General features: G+C 35.3%; 1 protein-coding gene across 3 annotated transcripts in view; it reads left to right on the forward strand.

Moving 5' to 3' along the window:
• CNTN5 (contactin 5) overlaps positions 1-19,545 on the forward strand; it is a 680,093-nt gene that overhangs the window by 96,820 nt on the left and 563,728 nt on the right. Inside the window, exon 1 of one of the 3 annotated variants that reach the window (XM_052812643.1) lies at positions 11,586-11,688. The exons of the other annotated variants lie outside the window; for them this stretch is intronic. The gene's annotated coding sequence lies outside the window, so the exon portion shown is untranslated. Of the gene's footprint in view, positions 1-11,585; positions 11,689-19,545 lie in introns of those variants that run through there. 3 annotated transcript variants of the gene reach the window in all.

Raw genomic sequence — 19,545 nt, forward strand, 5'->3', positions numbered from 1 at the left:
GTCTTATAAACACTGGATCAACTTAAACAATTCTCTCTGTTCTTAAATCTTGGACATCCTTATCAGTTGTTCCTTTTGGAGGAGAAGGAGCAAAATTAAATGCATAGAATCAAACTTTAGATATTTGAAGGCAGTTCTAGAAGACTTTATTAAAGCAAATCTGAGTTATTGATACCTGAAAATAAAACATCTAACTGTTAAAGCTTTTGTGGAAGACTCAGTTTTGCAAAACAGAGAAAATCCAGGAGTACTTGTTTCTTTCTTTTTTTTTTTTTTTAAATGTATGTGTGTACTGGGTTCGTTATATCCTATTTTGTATGCAGATCCATCAGTTTACTTAGACACTGGGATGTTTATGGGTATTAGATCGTCTCCTTCTCCAGACATGCATGGATTAGAGAAGCCAGCGCATGAACTTTATGGCTTCAAAATGTAGGATAGGTGCAGATCCAGAGGCCAGACCAGGCCTCTGAAAATCTCATCCCATGTCTCTGGCTCTAAAAGAGTATATGGTATATACACTTCCAGATCAAACTATGGTCAGCCATGCATCCGTTCAGCAGGAGCATTTGTGCTTCACAGCACATATTCTCTTTTTGGCCTAAGAAAAGTTGGTTGTATTATCCTTGCTGTGAATATGATGGCATTAGTAGTCATACTGGTCAGCAGCACACTCTGTGTGTGTGTGTTCAGGACTTAGTGTATTGGGATCTTGGTCTGCAGCTTCTAGGAAATAAAAATAATTCTTAAGTATTTGTTGGTGTAATAGGTAACAATACCTTAGCTGTTAGCTACATGTAACAAAGATATTAGCAAATAGGGTAAAAAAACCAATAATTCTCTTTTGTCTTTCAAATAATTAAAACAACTCTTGTTGCTTCACAATTGAGATTTCCTGAGCTGCCAGAAATGATAGCAGTGGATTCAGCATTAATGAGGATTAGAAAAAAAATACATTTTTAATATAAGCCAATAAAAGTAATCTATTAAAAAAGTTCTTATTTTTTTAATAGTATCTAGTGCTCTTTTACTAGAATGAGTTGGTGCCAGAACTTGAAAGTGCTATTGGTGACTAATAAACTTAAGTAAGAATATTGTCCCTGGTTATCATATAGTTTTGAAAGATGCATCACGTTTACATACAATCAATGCTTGCATGACTGTGCTGGAATATTAGTATAAAAGCAATTTGTGGTTGTATCACAATAACCTGAGAAAATTCTAAAGTCTAAATATTTCCTGGCTTTGTTTCTCTTCCCCACTTCAACCTGTCTGGTTGTAGGTTGAGGAAGAAAGAAAGAAAGAAAGAAATCACTGAATATGTAAGACTGATTCTTCTTTTAAGTAGTTAGATATTGTGGTTGGGGTTTTTTTATTTTGTTCACTGAACTGAAAGTCAATTAAAATGAGATTATTAAAATGCAGTTATGTATGTGTGCAGTAAACATTCAGCTTTGTAGGATACAATTTTACATTGAAAAAATTATTGAAGAAAACATCTGTTCTTAACACTTGTTGTATTAGCACATATGGTATTAATACATTGTATCAAGTAAGTTACTTGTAAAATCAATATGTCAGTCACAGCATTGCACTTTACACAACATATTCAAAAAATTCACACCCTGGAAAGAAAATACATACACTATAAAATTTAGTTAATAAAGGCAATATTATAGTGCATCTGTTTCAAGCAGATGTATGTTTTTTATCATCAGCACAAAAAAGCAAACACCAACACAAATGACCATATCCATATGCTACTGACACTTATTTTTGTCACTTGTGTAACATAAATTACATTTAGCTAACTTAGCGTATTTTTAAAACAAATGCATTTCTGTTCATATAAGTTTTTCTTAGTGTTCTTTGTTTCACCTCCCACTAATAGGAGTTCATTGTTCTCAAGTGGCAACAGAATTGGAAAAATATAGTAAGCTTTCAAAAATTGTGCATTCCTGCAGAAAGTTACATTTCTGTGTTTCTTTTAGAAGCCTTGGTTTGTAGGATACCAGATACTGGCCAATCTTATATTCGCAGCCTGGACAGTCTGCCCACTCGCTATGAGTCCTGTCTGTAGTAATGAGTTTGATCAGACTGTAAATTAGGTTCTACAGTTTTGTGCTGATTAAATTATTCCCTTGTGTGGGACTCATGATTTAGTAAAACAAGGATTGAGGAAAATATGCCAATAATTTCTGCTATCAGTAACATTTCCAAAGTACCAACTACATCAAAAAATAACATCAGAAGTTGCTGATAGCAATATTTCCCCCATTCTCTGCCTCTGTTTTTCTTCACTTGGCCTTGGATATTGTCGTAGAGTCTGTTTCTGTAGGGTTTTGTACATATGCTGGTTTAAGAGTATGAACACAAGTGTGGCTTGCCTAAGGAGCTTGCAGGATCCCCATTGCTGGAGGTTTTTAAGAACAGTTTAGATAAACTAATGATAGAAAGTGTACAACTATAGTTTATTGTGCTGTGAAATAAACAATTTTTTCAGCTACCTGCCAGCCCTATTTTTCTCTGGTCCTGTGATTTTATGATTTGTAGATTATTAATGGCAACAAAGTTGTGGGCATACAGAAAATCCATGCAGTTCTCATAAACTTCAGCATCCAGGGCCTGACTTTTCCTTCCTTTGCTCAAGTGGAAAGGAGATTCCATGGCTTCCTTGGGTCACTGCTTTCAGCATTTAACTATCTGTATAATTATACATATTTTCCTAATATCAAACCTAATCTTCTCTGTTAAGCTCATTCATTCTTGTCCTGTCCCTAGTGAACATGGAAAATAGTTGCTCACCAATGAAGTCCTCTTTATATTAGCATAAGACAAAATAATAAAATATAATGACTAACAAAGTCCACCTGATGCCCTCAGAGATCCTGCCAGTGAAGCCTTACTTGCAGCAAAAATCAGGTAAGGTAGTAGTCTGAAGATTTCATACATCTGGAGGAATACTGCTGGTGCTAACCAGGGGCTGATACTACTGCAGTATCTTTGGAATTAGTCATCTTTGAGGGTGGGGTTTTTTTGCAATTTGCTTTTGCTCCCACAGAACTCATGCTAATAAGATACAGGTATATGTCTTATATATAGATATATCAAAAATATATGCAATAATTTCCAGCTTGCTAAAAATTACCTGTTTATTATTATCATGTCTTTATGTATATTGGCAGTCTTAATCAAATAGGGAAGGAGTGCATATTTTCAAAATATATTCACCTCAAAAATCTCTAAGAGATTTTGTAAAAGATGTATGTAAAAATCCAGTTCAGGCACTCAAGTCACTATAGAATTTTCACCCATACACCAATTGTTAATCTTTGCTGAAAATGTAAGCAACATTTTCTTACAGTATTTGCTCACCCCAGGTAAAATGGAGAATTCTTTTTCATTGTCCTTTTCTTGACAGTATTTTATAAGTTGGAAAACTGTCTTTTTGTCTCCTTGATCCTTTTCTTTAAAAAAAAATCAGTTTCTTCAAGCTTTTCTGCTAGACACATTTTATAAGCTTTTTTTTTTAACCTGCTTGTTTTTCTCTGCCCTTCTTTCCATTTTTTTACACCTTTATTAAAGTGTGGTGTCCCCACAATCTAAAATAGTCCTAAATCTGGGGCCTCACAAGAGTCAAGTAGAAATTGCATTATTATCTCTTTGCCTTATTATATAATAAGTAATATAAGTAATTTCTGTTAAGACAAACCAGACTGAGTTGCTTTTTTTCTGTAACTGTGGGCCATTACTGACTTATATTCAATTTATGATCCATCACAACTCCCACATCCTTTTGTATCATATCACAGCTAACCAGTTACTCTTCACTTTGTATCTGTGCATTTTTTTCTCCTTTCTAGCAGCGGTACTTTGCATTTTTCTTTACTGAATTTTGTCTTCCTGTTTTTAAACCATTTCTTCAATTTATCAAAATCATGTTGAAATCCTATCCGGTCCTACAGAGTGTTTATAAACTCCTACACGTCATATAATCTACAAATACTTTTAGTGTACTTTAATCATTGTAGTCAATTTTTTTTTTTTTAAAAGATGCCTATAACAGACAGCTAATATAGTTTCCTAATAAAACATGGACAATAATTCTTTGAAAACAGCAGCCTTTGAAGGCAAGTAATTTTTATGGGTCTCAAAAAGGGACTGACACTGAATAAAACAAAATCTGGTGTTATCAAAACTCTCTATATAAAGTTTCAGGAGGAATTTATAATGTCATACTTCCAGATTTCATCTGATTTCTAGTTATATCAGCTCAGCATGAGAGCTATAATGTCACATCATCCCCCTGTCAAAGTCAGGAGTTTTTTCACTTTCTAGAGCATTTACTACTCCGTGCTGTTGAAGGAAGGATATTAAGCTCGATGACTCTTCTATCTGATCCAGTACTGCAAAATCTATATTCCTAGCTGCAGTGAGAAAACAGAGTACCTCTGAGTGAGAGCACAACCTGAAAAAGCTCACAATATAGTGCTGTAAGACTATATAGACCTAGCCATGTACAAATCCTGCTTGATATCAAATAAGTTTTTAGGGAATGTTGGGGTTTTTGGGGGAGAGAGGTTATTTTGCTTGTAAATGGAGCAGAGCTGATGGGTGTATCATCAAGGGATGAAGATGGAATACTGAGATGTTTTTTGCTGGAGTTACTTTTCAGAGAAGAACTGGTCTTCAAAGCTTTTAGAGTTTTTGCTATTGCAGAATCTAGATGGTTTTGGAAGGCAAAAAAGTAGAGCATACCAACAGTACATTAATGCATGTGCGTGTTGCAATAGTGTCAAGGAAGTCATGTTGCAGAGGGAGAGAAAGTCTCAAAACCACAGGCAACACAACCACTCAAATTAATTCCTGCAGGGCATTGATGTAACAGGGAATTCAAGAAGGAGCTCTTTCCTTTCTCTTCTCAAGCAAATTTTCAATTTTTCAACTGCTAGTTTGCTCCTTTTGACCTCATTTAAGCTGTTGCAGGTAAAAACTGTCCCCACCTCCCTGGCCTCGTGGAAGGCACATCAAACAGCGGAAGAGGAATTTGTTTTCAAGCTGCAGAAATATTCTGCTAAATAATGAACAAATCACCTCTACCACTGTGTTTCCTTTGCTGGTTTTTTTTTGTGGAAGGAAGATGAGGGAAGGGTGGAAATTAATTCCTTCTCAGCCCTTTGCCCCTTGAAAAGGAGTCCTGTTGGCAAAACTGGAACTGGTATCCTCAATTCAGATATACTATAGATGGCAGAAAGACTTGGACTAGGAAGCACAGACTTCACTAAGGAAGCTAAAACATGACCCCACTGTAAAGAAAAAGAAACAGTGCAGAAGAGATCTTTTTTTCTTTGTTGAGTTACTTCAGTTTTGATTGAGATCGCCCAGTTTACCCATCAAGCTGCTGCAGTATTTTCCTTAGACTTAAGAACCAGGAATTACTAATAATACAGTCAGTTAAGGAGAAATGTGAATGTAATTTACCAATGTTTCAAACTAACAAAATGCTATGTGATGGTGCTAGTTAGGTCACCAGACCTGAGTCATTAATTCCTGAGGAGAGTCAGGGTACATTATCTGGGACTTAGTGTTTCACAACATAGTCATGCAGTTTCTGTATTGGAGCTGGCTCATGGCGAGCACAAGATACAAGCAGAGCAATGGTACCTTAGTATAGACTTACTGTAACTCATTCCAGGTTGGGCACTGAAATAACCTTCTTCTGTTAAACTCTTCTTGTCACTATAACCATCAGCAGTTGCAAATCACCCTACTGAAGTTTTCTCCACTATTTTTTTTATCTAAGATGAGGAATAGTGACCTGGCATTAATGGAGATGAATGACACTCTATTGGCAAAAGTAACCTGTAAAAGTTATCTATAAATAGATAGATAGACACAAGCAGTCTGTATAAAGTGATCTTGGGAAAAGTGACAAAACCAGTGTAACAGAAACTATCTGTACAAACACTTCACAGTCATCCACAGCAGTAACTGCATGCATTGTACATGCTGTTGAGCAAATTTGTCCAGAATGGACATGCATTGATGATTAAAATGTGTATTGAAGACTGAGCAGGAGAAAAGTTGTTTGTATACTTTTCCTTTGCTTACCAATTAAGTAACACATATTTTAAAATACTTGTCATAAGCAATTTTTTTTTTAAATCACAGTAGGGATCAAGAACCAAAAAAAGTGCATTTCTTTTTTTCCCCAAAGTTCCAATATTTCCCTCACATGCTGTGCATGCTTATCTGTGATTCTGTTGCCCTCAGGCTTGAAATCTGTGGTTAAATGATTACTAGTTCTTAATTTAAAAGAAATTGCCTAAAACATTTTGGATCTTCAGAAGTGTTTGAGATTTTGCATATAGGTAAATTATGCTGAAATTCTTATAAATGTTTTTCATATTCTTTCCACTTTCCTTATTGCCCATTCTTCAATCCTTGCTATTTTTAATCCACTCACTGTAGTAAGCTCATGCACATTTGGGCAGCCTGTGCCTGGCATTCTGATGGGAAGCATGCTTAGACCTCCACTGAACCAGTTAAAGAACAGGCCACCCTGGTGTGAGTAATAATTTGTTCCAGGACATGCATGTAGTTCAAATTGTCCTGAAAATCCTTTTTAAACCAGGCATAGTTGTTTAGTTCTGGCTAGGTAATTTTTTTGTCAGTATCAAGACATTCTAGTGTAGTACATTTCTCTTGTTGCAGTATTAAAAGAGTCAAGTGATTGCAGTGACCATGACAAGACACAATAGCAGTTGACTCATTTATTACGAAACGGTTGTCCTATATGAATCAATCTAAGTTTGTTAGTGCATTGTAGTAAAGATAATGTATTCCCATTCTCAAAGGATGAGCCTTATATTAATTTCTTCCATGGATTTAAAACAAAGAAATGTTTAAAACTTTTAGAGTGTGATAAACATGACTACTATCTATATGAAAGACGTATATTCTCTCCCAATGTGAAAGTGTATTTATTATTACCGGAGTCAGGACAATAAATGGTTATAATAATGATGTTGCCAAGAGAAGTTACATTCAGTTTCTTTTTTTTTTCATTTATTACAGTTCTATGCATACAATCATAAGTCATTTGGATGATGTATTGTTGAATCTCATTGAAATAAGTGGCTACCACTGTAGAATGATTCAAAATTGAAAATATATGAGAACAAACTGTTATAAGGGGGAAGGCATGGAGGAAGACAGCATGCTCTAAACAAAAACTAGCTTCTAGGAATTTAATAAATTCTACTCTATTCAGTCCTTTCTATTATTCTGTGTTGGACATGAGCACATGAGATCCCTCAAAAGAGGTTGGCTCATTTGCTTTGTGTCTGCAAGCAAAGCTTTTATTGAATTTGGAGAACTGAATTTAAGGTAACAAGGAGTCTACTCTTGGTAAAGCTGTAGTCAAAAAATCATCAAAGTCATTATATGAATAAAGAGTGGGGTAGAGAATAATGGAGGAATGGAGATGAAAATGAGGAAGAGTACTGTCTTTCACAAAAAGAGTTGGCCTTAGAAGACAGGAGTGGACATGGTGGTAGTGTATTATGGACTGAAAGAAAGATGAGAGGTTTTGTTTTCCTATCTCATTGCATATGAACATGACAATATTTTCAATTAAATTACAGCCCTCAGAGTTGCTGAAGGTTGCTCGGTAAATTGGTGGGGGTTTTAATCAGTTGTGAAACATGTAAGACTGTGAAAGACACTGTTATTCAGTATCACTGAGACCACAAGTTGAAGACAATTCAAAAGAGAAGTGAGTAATTGTACAGATATAAAAATATCTAACAGAATTATCATAATTATCACAACTTTGGAAGGTGTATTAAGTTTTGTATTTCAAAGTTTAAGGCAATCTCTTACAGAGATCAAGAAGATACCCACTGAGGAACAGACTATCATAGTCTGATTATTTTTCTTATGCTCCTTCCTGCAGCTAATGTCACATATTAGTTAATGGAATTTGCCAAATTGTGAATCTGGAGATTTGTTTTCCTGTGAAACTAATAATAATATTTGCACTTGTCTGTTTTCTCATCTGAGAACCTCACAAAGCTTTGGAATGTACAGCATTCCTGAGTGCTACTGAGTGCACTTAAGCTACAGATCACATCCACACCTATCTATAATAAGAATTATATTAATACCTATTGAGGCTTCAATTTGTGCACGCAAAAAGAGAAAATTAGAACCTAAGTATTGAGTGGGTTGAAGCAAAGTTTCTAAACTACAGTAATGAATGAATTGCTTTTCTGGTTATATCCCTCTCTTCAGTCCCCTTAAGTAAAGCAAATGGCCTGTGGTGTGTTCTATAGACACATAACTGTTGGCATACACAGACCTTGTGCATCTGGCACAATGGTGTTTGACTTTGGCCTTATTTTGCTTCAGAATACAAAGCTTGCTTCAATTTGCAATGTATCACATCAGGATATTTGAGGAATGTTCAGCTTATTTTGTCTAAAGAGTGCATTCACTTATTTTAAACTGAGGGTTCGAAAATTACTGATCCAACTGTTAATTGTGTTCTACCTAGGTAGATGACCGACATGCAGTAGCGTATTTAAGTGTATTTAGTGTATTTTAAGATGGATTTACTTGAATGGAATAATCACATACTTTTCATTATCACTTTGCTTTTAAATTGTGCATCAAATTTTGCTTAAATTCACCATGCCCTAAGTATTATAAATTCTGATTCCAATCATAGCTTGAAGGCATTGAGAACTTTCTTTTTTCTTTTGAAGGACTTGAAGGGCAAATGCAGCAAAGTAATGTCACTCAGGCATGAAAATGTTTTTCCTGATTACTAAAGCTCCACCTCAGTGTAAGAGAGAGCTCATGGCTGACCAGGCAGACCTATATTGTTTCTGTCACGTAAAAGATCAGAATTTGGATTTGGCATTCATTTTCTTCAGTGAATATTGAGAGGGAATTAATTATTTTTGATTCCTTAAGGCCAAAGTTGCTTTTTAGCAGCTTCTTAGACCAGTGCTTGAAATGCCAGTAATATGAAATTCAGGGAGGAATACCAAGGCTTTGGAATCTTTCCAGAGATACAGGCAACATATTGAAATGATACTCAAATTAAAGAGCCCAAAGGTGAAAGGAAAGCAGAAACCAGGGATTTATCTCCCCTCATCTTAGACATGTGCAGTGTAGACATCAATGTCTAAGCCAAGCAGACATTGCTAATCAGATTCCCTTTATAGTCAAGGGAGAGAAAAAGCTGCTTTTATAGCTGAATGCATTTGATGGAATTTGATGTCTTCTTTAGGATGATATAATTCCCACCTAAGAAGTGTCTTTTTCTCTTCCTTGACTACAAAAGGATACAAAAATTACTAACTTAGATGCAGACATGTGGATAGCTATGTTTCGTTAGGTAAATGCCACTTTGAAACACTGCAAACAATGGCAAGAACAAATTACTTTGCAAGTATATTTATGACTTTTTTTAATAACAGTCCAATGCTGTTGGAAATGCACAATGACAATATTAAGGAACATCTGTAAATTGTAATTAAAAACAAAAATTGGGAGAGGTTATTTCTCTAAACCACTGCTTTGCTTTTAAAGAAGAAAAATTCAAAAAAGAAATTACTAGTTAACTGCTATGCCGTTTCTTACCAACTGCTTTAAAAAATGCCCAGAGATCAAAGGGCCTGCTTGCATTCATCAACATAACAACGTTCTGATGTGTAAAAGGAAGGAACAGCTCAGATGAGTCACAAAGAACAAATGAGCAGTATTATCAAAAGCTTGTCAGCAGTAGGTAAACCTGAAGGAGCTAGTTTGCAGCCTGAAAAGAAAGCAGCACAAATCTTTCAAAGCGGTCAGACAAGCAGCTGTGAAATTCCATCCAGGCTTATATATGTATAATCATAAAGTGACTTTCATGAAGTCCATTCAGTGGTAACAGCAGTAATAAGCACGTCTGTGTAATTCAGCCAATGTAATAATAATTATATTTATAGACTTTTTAAAAAATTACAATATAAATACTCTATATTATCACAGTTCTTGTCATGTTGGTCCTTCTTCTTGTGCAAGAGCTCCATGCCTTCAGTCAGCCTCATTGCTCTTCTCTGTATACCTCTCTTCTGTAAGAAGAGGGTTTTATGGCTACTTCAGGTAACCAAATGAGTCTGCAGCATCGATTCATATGGAGGCATTAACATATGCTACAGATTGCTCATTACCTTATTTATTTCCAAACATCTTATTTAAGTGTCTTTTATTATTACTTTTTATAATTTGCAGAGAGATCTTAACTGCCTTTTCTGAAATGATGCTGAGATCAATTTCTTCCGTTAAACATTTAGTCTGAAACATTTAGTTTGCCTATTTGTCAGTTTTGTGGAGATGTGAAATCTTTACTAGTCCTCCCAAAATCTTAGTGCTGTCTCATTGCAAATTTTTGCTTCTTAGTTCTCTTTTAAAATAATATAAACAAGATAAATTAATATACTCTTCCTGAGACTTTAAGATGTGTACTGTTGACCTTTATCATAGGGAAAAACTGTTGTTCAATGGCAAACTTTGACGTTTTGCTCCTAGACAGCCTTTAATCCATGACAATACTGCCCTATCTCCCAAGCTTAATTAGCTCATTTAGGACTCTCTCAGGAAAGATCTTGACAAAGACTCTTGAAAGTGTTACATTGTTCTTCACTTTCCACTTACACACAGAGAAACGTAGCACTGAAATATGACACTGTAACAGAGAAGAAAATAGAATAAATGTGTCAAATTCAAGGTTAACTACATAGTCAGTAGGTATCACCCTTGCCTTGGAGTTTCCAGCTTTGGAGACTGAATTTATGTTGATTGTTTTTACTCCCAATTGATAGTATTTTTTAATTTTAAAGTTGCAAATAAATCCAAGTAGATATCAATTGTTATGAAAAACTTTGACACTAGGATATAAAACTGTGGTGGAATCCGTACACTATATTTACCAAAGTGGGATTTTTTTTTTTACTTTTACTTTTTTTTTCCAATTTTAGTTTCAAAAAATAATATTGGAGTATTCAGACTTGTTGAGATAACCTGGTTCAATATTTTTTAATAAAATGTTTTAAATTTTCTTTTTCTTCATGATACCTGTTGATAAACCTGTACCTATATCAGTATATATAAAACCAGAATTCTGTTTGATTGGAATAATATTTTAGTACTTTCTTTCAGAAAGACTTTTTGAAATAAGGAAGATTCTTCTTAATTGAAATACACCAAGACTTTGAAATCATGAAATACTTCTGTATTTTTCTGCTGTATTTTGCAGTGCTTGAAAGCAGCATAAAGTTCTTTTTGGTTAGCTGACTGACTTGAAAATATCCTAAAATCTGTTTACTGGGAAAGATGCACAGAAAAACCTTACTGGTGGTGCCATATGGAATAATTACAGTGACAACCCTCAAAGGGGTAAAGCACTAGGATCTGTTTTGTACAGTCGGAGCAGTAAATTAATACCCCAAGGATTAACTCGCCAAAGTCTGAAGTAATCAGTAGCGCAATAATTGTACCATAGACACTGAATTTTACCCAGCTAAGCTGTCACTGTCCTTCTGCTGTACTGGATTGGTAATGGGAACGCTATCTGCTAAGGAGGAGCTGGGACAGGTCTACCATTTGACCGTATTCCAAGTGACCATGTTAGCACAGGTAGCTGATCGTGCTATCAACATAGCATCTCGTATATTTATTTATTGTTTTGTACCAGTCTTGTTATGGACATGTTGATGAAAAGCCTCACAAGCCTGTAAATGCTTAATAATAGGTAATGACAAAATGAGCCTGTCTGTCACATAATAGTTTTCTATATAAACACTGGCATTTTTTAGCTATTCATTCAGTGTTTCGTGGTAATTTCAGGCAATGTTTCCAGTGAGTCTGAGGAAAGTAACATGACTTTGATTACCCTGTATATGTTAACACTTTGCAGTAAAGCATTGTAGCATATGGCTATGTAAATTCTCACTTTTGCAGTGAGCAACGTGTTGAAACATTTAAAGAAAGACAATGTTCTGCATTGCTAAAATCACAACTAAAAAGAAGTTTGTTTTAGTGAGTGTGGCTAGTTCTTTTATATTTTTATTTTTAATAATAGGAGTGATCTTTTTAGAGTTGTAGAATAATCTTAATTACAGCTGAGAATGTTTTTAGTTAAGTAGATAGCTTTTTGAAATTTAGTATGCTGTATAAAGAGATATGCTTTAACAGGATATTTGACTGCAATTTTTGAAAGACTGGGTCTCAGAGACTATTTTAGTATGAAACTGAACTTTCTGTATGCCAACAGAAATTTGCAGAATATATGGCATGTATAAATAAACAGCCGAGCTGGAGAGCCTGTACTCTTCAAATGATTCAGATGATTCACTTTCTTTAAGTACTAAATGCACATTCTTGTGCTGTGTACTGAAGCGGTTGCAATAAACACTGTATTTACTTTTGCATCAGCTAAGCTTCACTGTTTTGAAATAAAGCTATTTTTTGCCTATAGAGATCTTAATTTTGGTAATATGTTAAGTGCAGTGAGCTGAGTACATACACTCTGTCTGCTTTGTGATAAAGCTAAATTAATACCCAAAGGATTAACCTTCAGCACAGAGCATACTGATTACTATTTTAGAAATTACTATTAAATGCTCTTTAAAACATGGTTCCACCAAACAGGTTGCTGGGGGGAGGGGACGGTGGGGCAGGGACAAAAACATTTCCAGTCCAACGTGAATAAAATACTGATTTAGATTCAGCATCTTTTTATCTCTGTCATATCTGCTTTAACAATTTCAATGAAGTGCTGGGGTTCTTTTGTTTCGTTTGTTGTTTTTTTCCTCATTTCCTGAAAGGACTTAGTTACTATCCCATAACTTTTATATTCTTCTTCATCACTGCTATGTTAACAAAAGCAGAACTCAAATTCTGGTGCCAAATGTACACCAACAAAGTGCCATTCTGAAAAGCATCTCTTCTACCATAAGGAATTACAGTGTTTCAAAATGATCCTTAGTTCACTTAAGTCATTTCTGCTTTGTGAATTGCTATAGGAGGTGTTGGCTTCTGCTGTGGCTATGAGCCCACTGAAGTCAATGATGAGATGACATTGGGTCAACTCCCTTGGTATGTTTAAGCAAGAAAAGACTAATGGATTTGAGTAGTTTTCCTTGTAAACATATGGCATGCTACCTGAAGATGGTTAATAAATCACTAAGACCTCATTATTTGTAAAAAATCTTGAGCAAATCACACAAGAACCTCATGAACTGTGCTGCACACCATTCTAGAAAGGCTTTTCTGATCCAACATTGACAAACAGTGGCTTAAAATGTATAAAAACCATGGTTTTAGTGACAGATGAGTAACTGAACTTAAAAAAAAAAAAGAAAAAAAAGTCCAACCACCTTTAGACTTACAGAGAAAATATCACAATCATATGCCTTCAAAAGTACTGCTTATCATGTATAGCAAAAATAATTAAATGTTGCATTCTCATTATCTAACAGAGGGAATATTGCTAGATTTTTCATTCATTAGTGAAAAAGGTAAAGATTACTTTATTTCCATCCAGGACTATTTTTACTGAGGGCCTGTATGCAGATTTGAAACACCCATTTGAAGTCCTGTTATATACTATCTATCTGACTCATATCAAGTATTTCACTTCCAGGTGAATATATGATAAATTCAGGAAGTAATTAAAGTGTATTTCCACATAGAAGTTATTCAAAATACTTTGTCTGTTATACTGAATCATAGAAGTCTAAGAAATGCAATCTGTTTGCTATAAAACTTTGTCATACTAATGTGTATTTGTCTTAGGCTTGTGGTCACAAATAAGTCTAATGTAATTTCACCCTCCTACTTTGGCTCAATGCATTTCCCATTGTAAAAAAATCTCACTGTATTTTAAACTGATTGTGTACTTTGATAATCATGGCCTAAATTTAAGGTAGCCTATCTTTTGGGTTGGTCTGTACATTTTATTTAAGTGTTTGTCTGGAATAATTTGTCTCATATACTCAAATCCAGGACTGTTTTTGAGCTATAATTCCTGTTCTTTGAAAATGTTTGAAATTCAGAAGAAACATATATCCAGTTCTTGATTAAATTTCCCTACAAGGAAAATGTACTTTCAAAATTTGAATAGGTTGTCTACATGTATTTCAGTACTTTACATGATATAATGAGCATTTTTCTCTCTCTTTTCAGAATATTTTAGTTGTACTAAGATGTATTGTGGAATCATTGCGGTCAGAGATATTTGGTTCTAATGCTGTAAGACATCATATAAATTCTGATTATTCACATGGCAAACAAACATGATTTTCACTTAATTTATTAAAATCACACTGACTTTGACACTTCTGGCAGAGCACCCGGTGCCCAGCGCCTCTGGGGACTGCCAGCCTGTGCCAGCCGTGGTGCTGCTGGTGGCACTGCTCTTTGCTCTCTGGTTGCCTGCCCAAAGTGACTACGCATGCACCGACTAGAGAAGTTTGCACTGACTCTCCATGGAAGCAATATAAAAATGTGTCTCAAAGGCAGTATATGACGAAGACTTTGCACAGTTCAAAGAAAAGCATGTCATTGCTTTCTTTACTGGCTCAATTCCAGAGTGCCTTATGAAATACAGGCAAATTATGAGAATTAAAAACAGAAAGGAAATTACTTAATGAGGCTTACAATGCTCTACACATATGTAGTGTTTTGTGTTTTTTTTCCCAATGTGCAGAATTAAAGTAGGGATTATCTTTCTTTTTTTCCCTTTTCTCCTGAGAACAATTTAAAAAAAGGGAAAAAATCTACATACTGTACAAGAAGATCTCCAGAATTATATTTTATATCTCAGCGGTAGGATAAATACCATGTAACAGTACCTAAACATTTGAGAAAAACCTTGTGTTACTTTTATTGTGCAGTAGATTTTCTATACAACACATGTAAATTGATAGCAACCATGAACACAGTACCTTGGGGCTAAATTAATTTATATAATATGCACCCTCCTTTCTCATGTACACTTTTTGTGAGTATTGCTGAGTATATACAAAGCATGAACACGTAGTAACTTTGTGGCTACTCCATTTTTCAAAATGTACTCTGCTATGTAGGTGAAAATTGTCCAAATGCAAATAGAGACACTTTAATGACAATAAATCATGAAACCGCATATTTCTCCCTCACCCTTCAGTTAACTGGAAATGGCTTTAGCTCAGTGCGTTCCTTACTGTTTACATACAGATTCTCTAAAGTGGTCCAGATTTCTTGGTAATCACTGTCATAAGTGAATATATAGACCTTCCCACAGAAAAACAGAATGCACAAGCATTTGCCAGGGTGGTGATGGAGACACAGACAGAGAACTGATCTGCCTTCACTACTGTGAATGTAATTTGCTTTTTTGTTTGTTTTCAAAGTTACCTCACCTGATACATATCCATATTTACATGACAATTTTTGTTTAACTGACACCCATCTCAGTTTGGGTTTATGAAAAAACAAAAACCTTCACTGAAAAGAAAAAAAAGAGAATAATAAGAAATGTTATCACAGAGGATGGACACTTTTAAAAGAGGAAGAAAAGAAAGATAGGAATGAAAATATAGTGGAGGGTTAAAACCAATAAGATGTCGATCTCATATAGCCTTGCTTAGCTTTGTAGTTGCACTGGTACACACAAAATCACTAAAAATCAATAACATTCCAAAAGAAACTAGGTGAGAAAATGGCACATAATATTGCTTCAATCTACTGTATCATACAAGTTTCTTTCTGTGCATTACCTCGAAACTACATGAAAGTTGAAAACTGCAGTGCCCAAACATTAGGAATTTGAGCACAAAGGATCTTATAGGAAGAAAAATAACACTTTATCATATAATTAATGGCTACCATAATGCTTAGGGATCCTATAAATCCCTTGGATAAGAATAGCATTCAAGAAGTATTCTTCATACATTTCTTCTTTCTGTAATTAGGAACTTAAATCTCTCTCTCTATACACACCCCTACTGCTAGCTGGCTGCTACAGTGCACCCAAAACCCCAGAACCTTACAGTTTAAAAGAACAGAGGAGTTTGTAACATAGAAAAATTGAAGACAGGTAAAACACTAAAGCTAGATTTGGTCCTTAGACGTGGAACAGGTGGAGTATGCAGAAAGCTCTCTGGACAAGCTGGCTAACGATCAAGACTCGAACAAGAAAAGTTGCAGGTTGTAATTATGCTAATGAAAAATAACCCCAGAATTTCCTACTTGAAAGACTGTAGATTGTATTTCTTATGAAGTTTAAGTGAGACCACCCCATACTAAAATGATTTGTGGCACCTGTTGAGGAGTTACATAGTTTTACAAAGTGTAAATTAATTATAACTTACACATTTGGCTTTCAGCTGTAAGCTGTTGAGAGCTTTTAAAGCTATTCTAAAAGTTTTCTTGAAGAATCATGTCATTTGAAGCAATTAAGGCACCTAGAAGCTATGGATGAGGTAATTTTTTTTGCCCTGCCAGTTATGAGCGAAGCATAAAAACTTGGTGCAGTGGATAAAAATAAAAGTACTTCAGCACTGCAGTCACAGAAATGCCTAGAGTATACTGTAGATACACTTGAGCTTGCTCTGAAGTGACTATTTCAGGTATGATAGCCACCCCCAAGGCTGCAAGGACTGCAGCCTAAGCTATAAAACCCCCTTTGGGTAAATTTGCCCATCGTCGGCTCTTTCACTTCAGGACTGCCGTACCCCAATGCAATGCAAAAGGAGAGGTTGATGCTGAATCAGAATGCTCTCGCGAGTCTCATAACCATCAGTGTGCTCCTCTTAGTGGTCATTCCTCTCCTGGACCTTACAACCCTGTAGTGCTGAGAGTTGCTGAGCTGAATTCCGCAGGACACACACAATTTCCCAGAAGCTAGAACAACAGAGTTTTGAATGTTTTGTAGATGTTTCCATGCAGGTATTTAAAAATTATCAAGCACGTATGTCTGTACTCATTTGGTTTTCAGAAACTCAGCTAGATGGCTTCTGTTTAAGAGCCTTAATATTTCCAAGAGACAAAAGGTCTGATCATGATCTCTACAGTAATTTTGTTTTCATGTATTAAAATAGCTAAGTGATGTTTTTTGATTTTTAATTTTTCCATAAAACCACAGTGGGTTGGGGTTTTTTTTTATGTTATATGGAAAACAAAATATTTTACAGATACTTTTCTTACTAAAATTTCTAGTTTGTCTAAGAGAAAATGCAAAACTTCTTAAATGAAAAAAGTATATGGAAGATCTAAAAAGACTGGAAAACACTCTTTCTCATCAAAATAAGTCTTAAATCTGTGCTGTAGCATAATGACTACCTTCAGAGAAAATGGTCCAGGTGTAACTAATCACTGCTTTTGCTATTTTTCTGTGTGAGTTTGGACAACAGGGAAATATTCCAGAACTGCCTTCTACTCTTGTGATTATCTTTGTATTGCACATGCCGTATCAGTATCTCAGTAGTCAATCTATTATAGTTCCTGCAGCGAAAGAAAAAATTTAAATTTCTATGCCCAGTAAGCAAAAGCAAATAGGATGAGCTCACCAAAACCTCTTTTGAGGTTTTCGATAAAAAAAATCCCCACTCTAGCAGGATGCTTAACAATCAAAGTTTTTCAGGTTATCTGTATTTTGAAGCTACTGTAACAGTATACTCTACAGCTCTTGTGGAATATCTGAAATACCCTGGATAATGTTCCCAGCCTTTACAGCAGACCGTACATGCCTTTAAAAGCTAATGTCAGGGGCTATGCTTTAGAATGTCTATTATTATCTCACTTTGTCAATATAAGCTGTTAATAACAAATGCTTCCTTGGAAAATAAACAGTACCCCATACTTCCTTCCATGGCGCAACTCCACTTATTACCATAATCTTTCCTGATTTACACATATGTAACGTAGGAAAGAATTACATCCTGTAGTAAATAAAGAGAAGGTGAAGGACGGCTCTGATCCCTGGAGCAGCATATTGAGGTTTGAGAATGCAAAGGTGGTAAAGAACTGCTGGAAGAACAGCAGCATTTTTACCTCACAAATGAATGTATAATCTCCATGAAATATGAAGCTGAAACTAATTTTGAGATGGCAGACTGGTGCATAAAGCCTGAAAGCTGCAAACAAAATTTACTACCTGGCTAGCGCTAGTAATGGTACAGGCTCTACTAAAACTTTATGATATTCTTTTAAAGCTGAATAAAGTCATTTTACATTCTGCTTATTTATTAGCTATTTGCATCAGTACAATGGTGAGTAGTTCAGTAGTTTGAAGGAGAATAGTGTAGGTGAATCAATAATTCATGGCTCTGAATGATAGAGCTAATATAGCAACCTCCTGAAATGTCAGCATGCAGTGTGAAGCCTATTAGTAAAAGGTCCTCTTTTTCACAGAGAAGTTAAATAATTATTACTCAGAACAACAGAGTACAAATCTAAACATTTAGAGACAGTCAAGAATTCTCGAAAGGCTTTTCTGTTGGTACATCTTAGATAAATGTTTCCAATGCAGCAAATGTTTATCTTTACTCCAGACAATGAGGGGGTGAGCTGTGAATCATGATGTCGCTGGTTTGTGTTGGCATATGGAAACCAAGGATAGCTGCTGATCATGGATTCCCCATTTCCACTTGCATTGTTAACTAGGACTGAGCAGACTTGGTTATGATCTCATATGTTCTGCTTACATGTGCCTAGGCATGACAAAGCAAAGTCAGTGCTCATGCCCATATACTAGGTGCAGTTTGAAAGAGCACATTTAATTTTGAAAGGATCATAAACCAGAATATTTGTATATATATAAAGCATATATTTGTGTTACAGCTAGAGAAACTAAATATCAGGATTTGGAAATTTTTCAGGTGAAAGATGAAAGTAAGCTAGCAGTTGACTATAACTCTATCAAAAAATAATAATGGCAACATGCAGTGCTGGTATAAATAGACTTGCAAAATGGATAACAGCAATCATGTAGCAGTGGAAGAAACACCAATCTAATCAAGGTCTCTCCCTTCATAGTCTCTCTGGATTGTTCACGTTACCAGTCATGAGATAGGGACAAATTTCTTCATGAGAAAAATTTATCATCTACTTTATGCTGTACCCTTAAAAATGTTGAGGTGTAAGTGCACTGTTTTGTTTCTCATGTTAGGTTTGCATTTATATTAAGCAAACAAGGCATCAGGTGCCTTTGCTTTGCTGTTTCTGCTATACATTTGTTGCAGTAGATCAAAATAAAGCCAATACCAATTCAAGTGAAAAAAAATGCAAATCACACTAAATGCTTACATTTCTCACAAATAAGTTTAAATAGCAAATAGACTCTAACGTGCAACAGCTTCATCTTCAAAAAGTTCAGATTCCCTGGTATGTTCAGGCTGATGAATCCATTTGTGAGGTTTATGGCTGCTTTGAGTCGCCAAAGCAGTGCTTTGCAGCTAAAACACCTCAGTATCCCTGCCCTGCTGCATGGGAAGTGCTGCTTGTTGCACT

This window comes from Harpia harpyja, chromosome 17 (assembly GCF_026419915.1).
Source record: "Harpia harpyja isolate bHarHar1 chromosome 17, bHarHar1 primary haplotype, whole genome shotgun sequence".
In the NCBI taxonomy this organism is placed as follows: Eukaryota; Metazoa; Chordata; class Aves; order Accipitriformes; family Accipitridae; genus Harpia; species Harpia harpyja.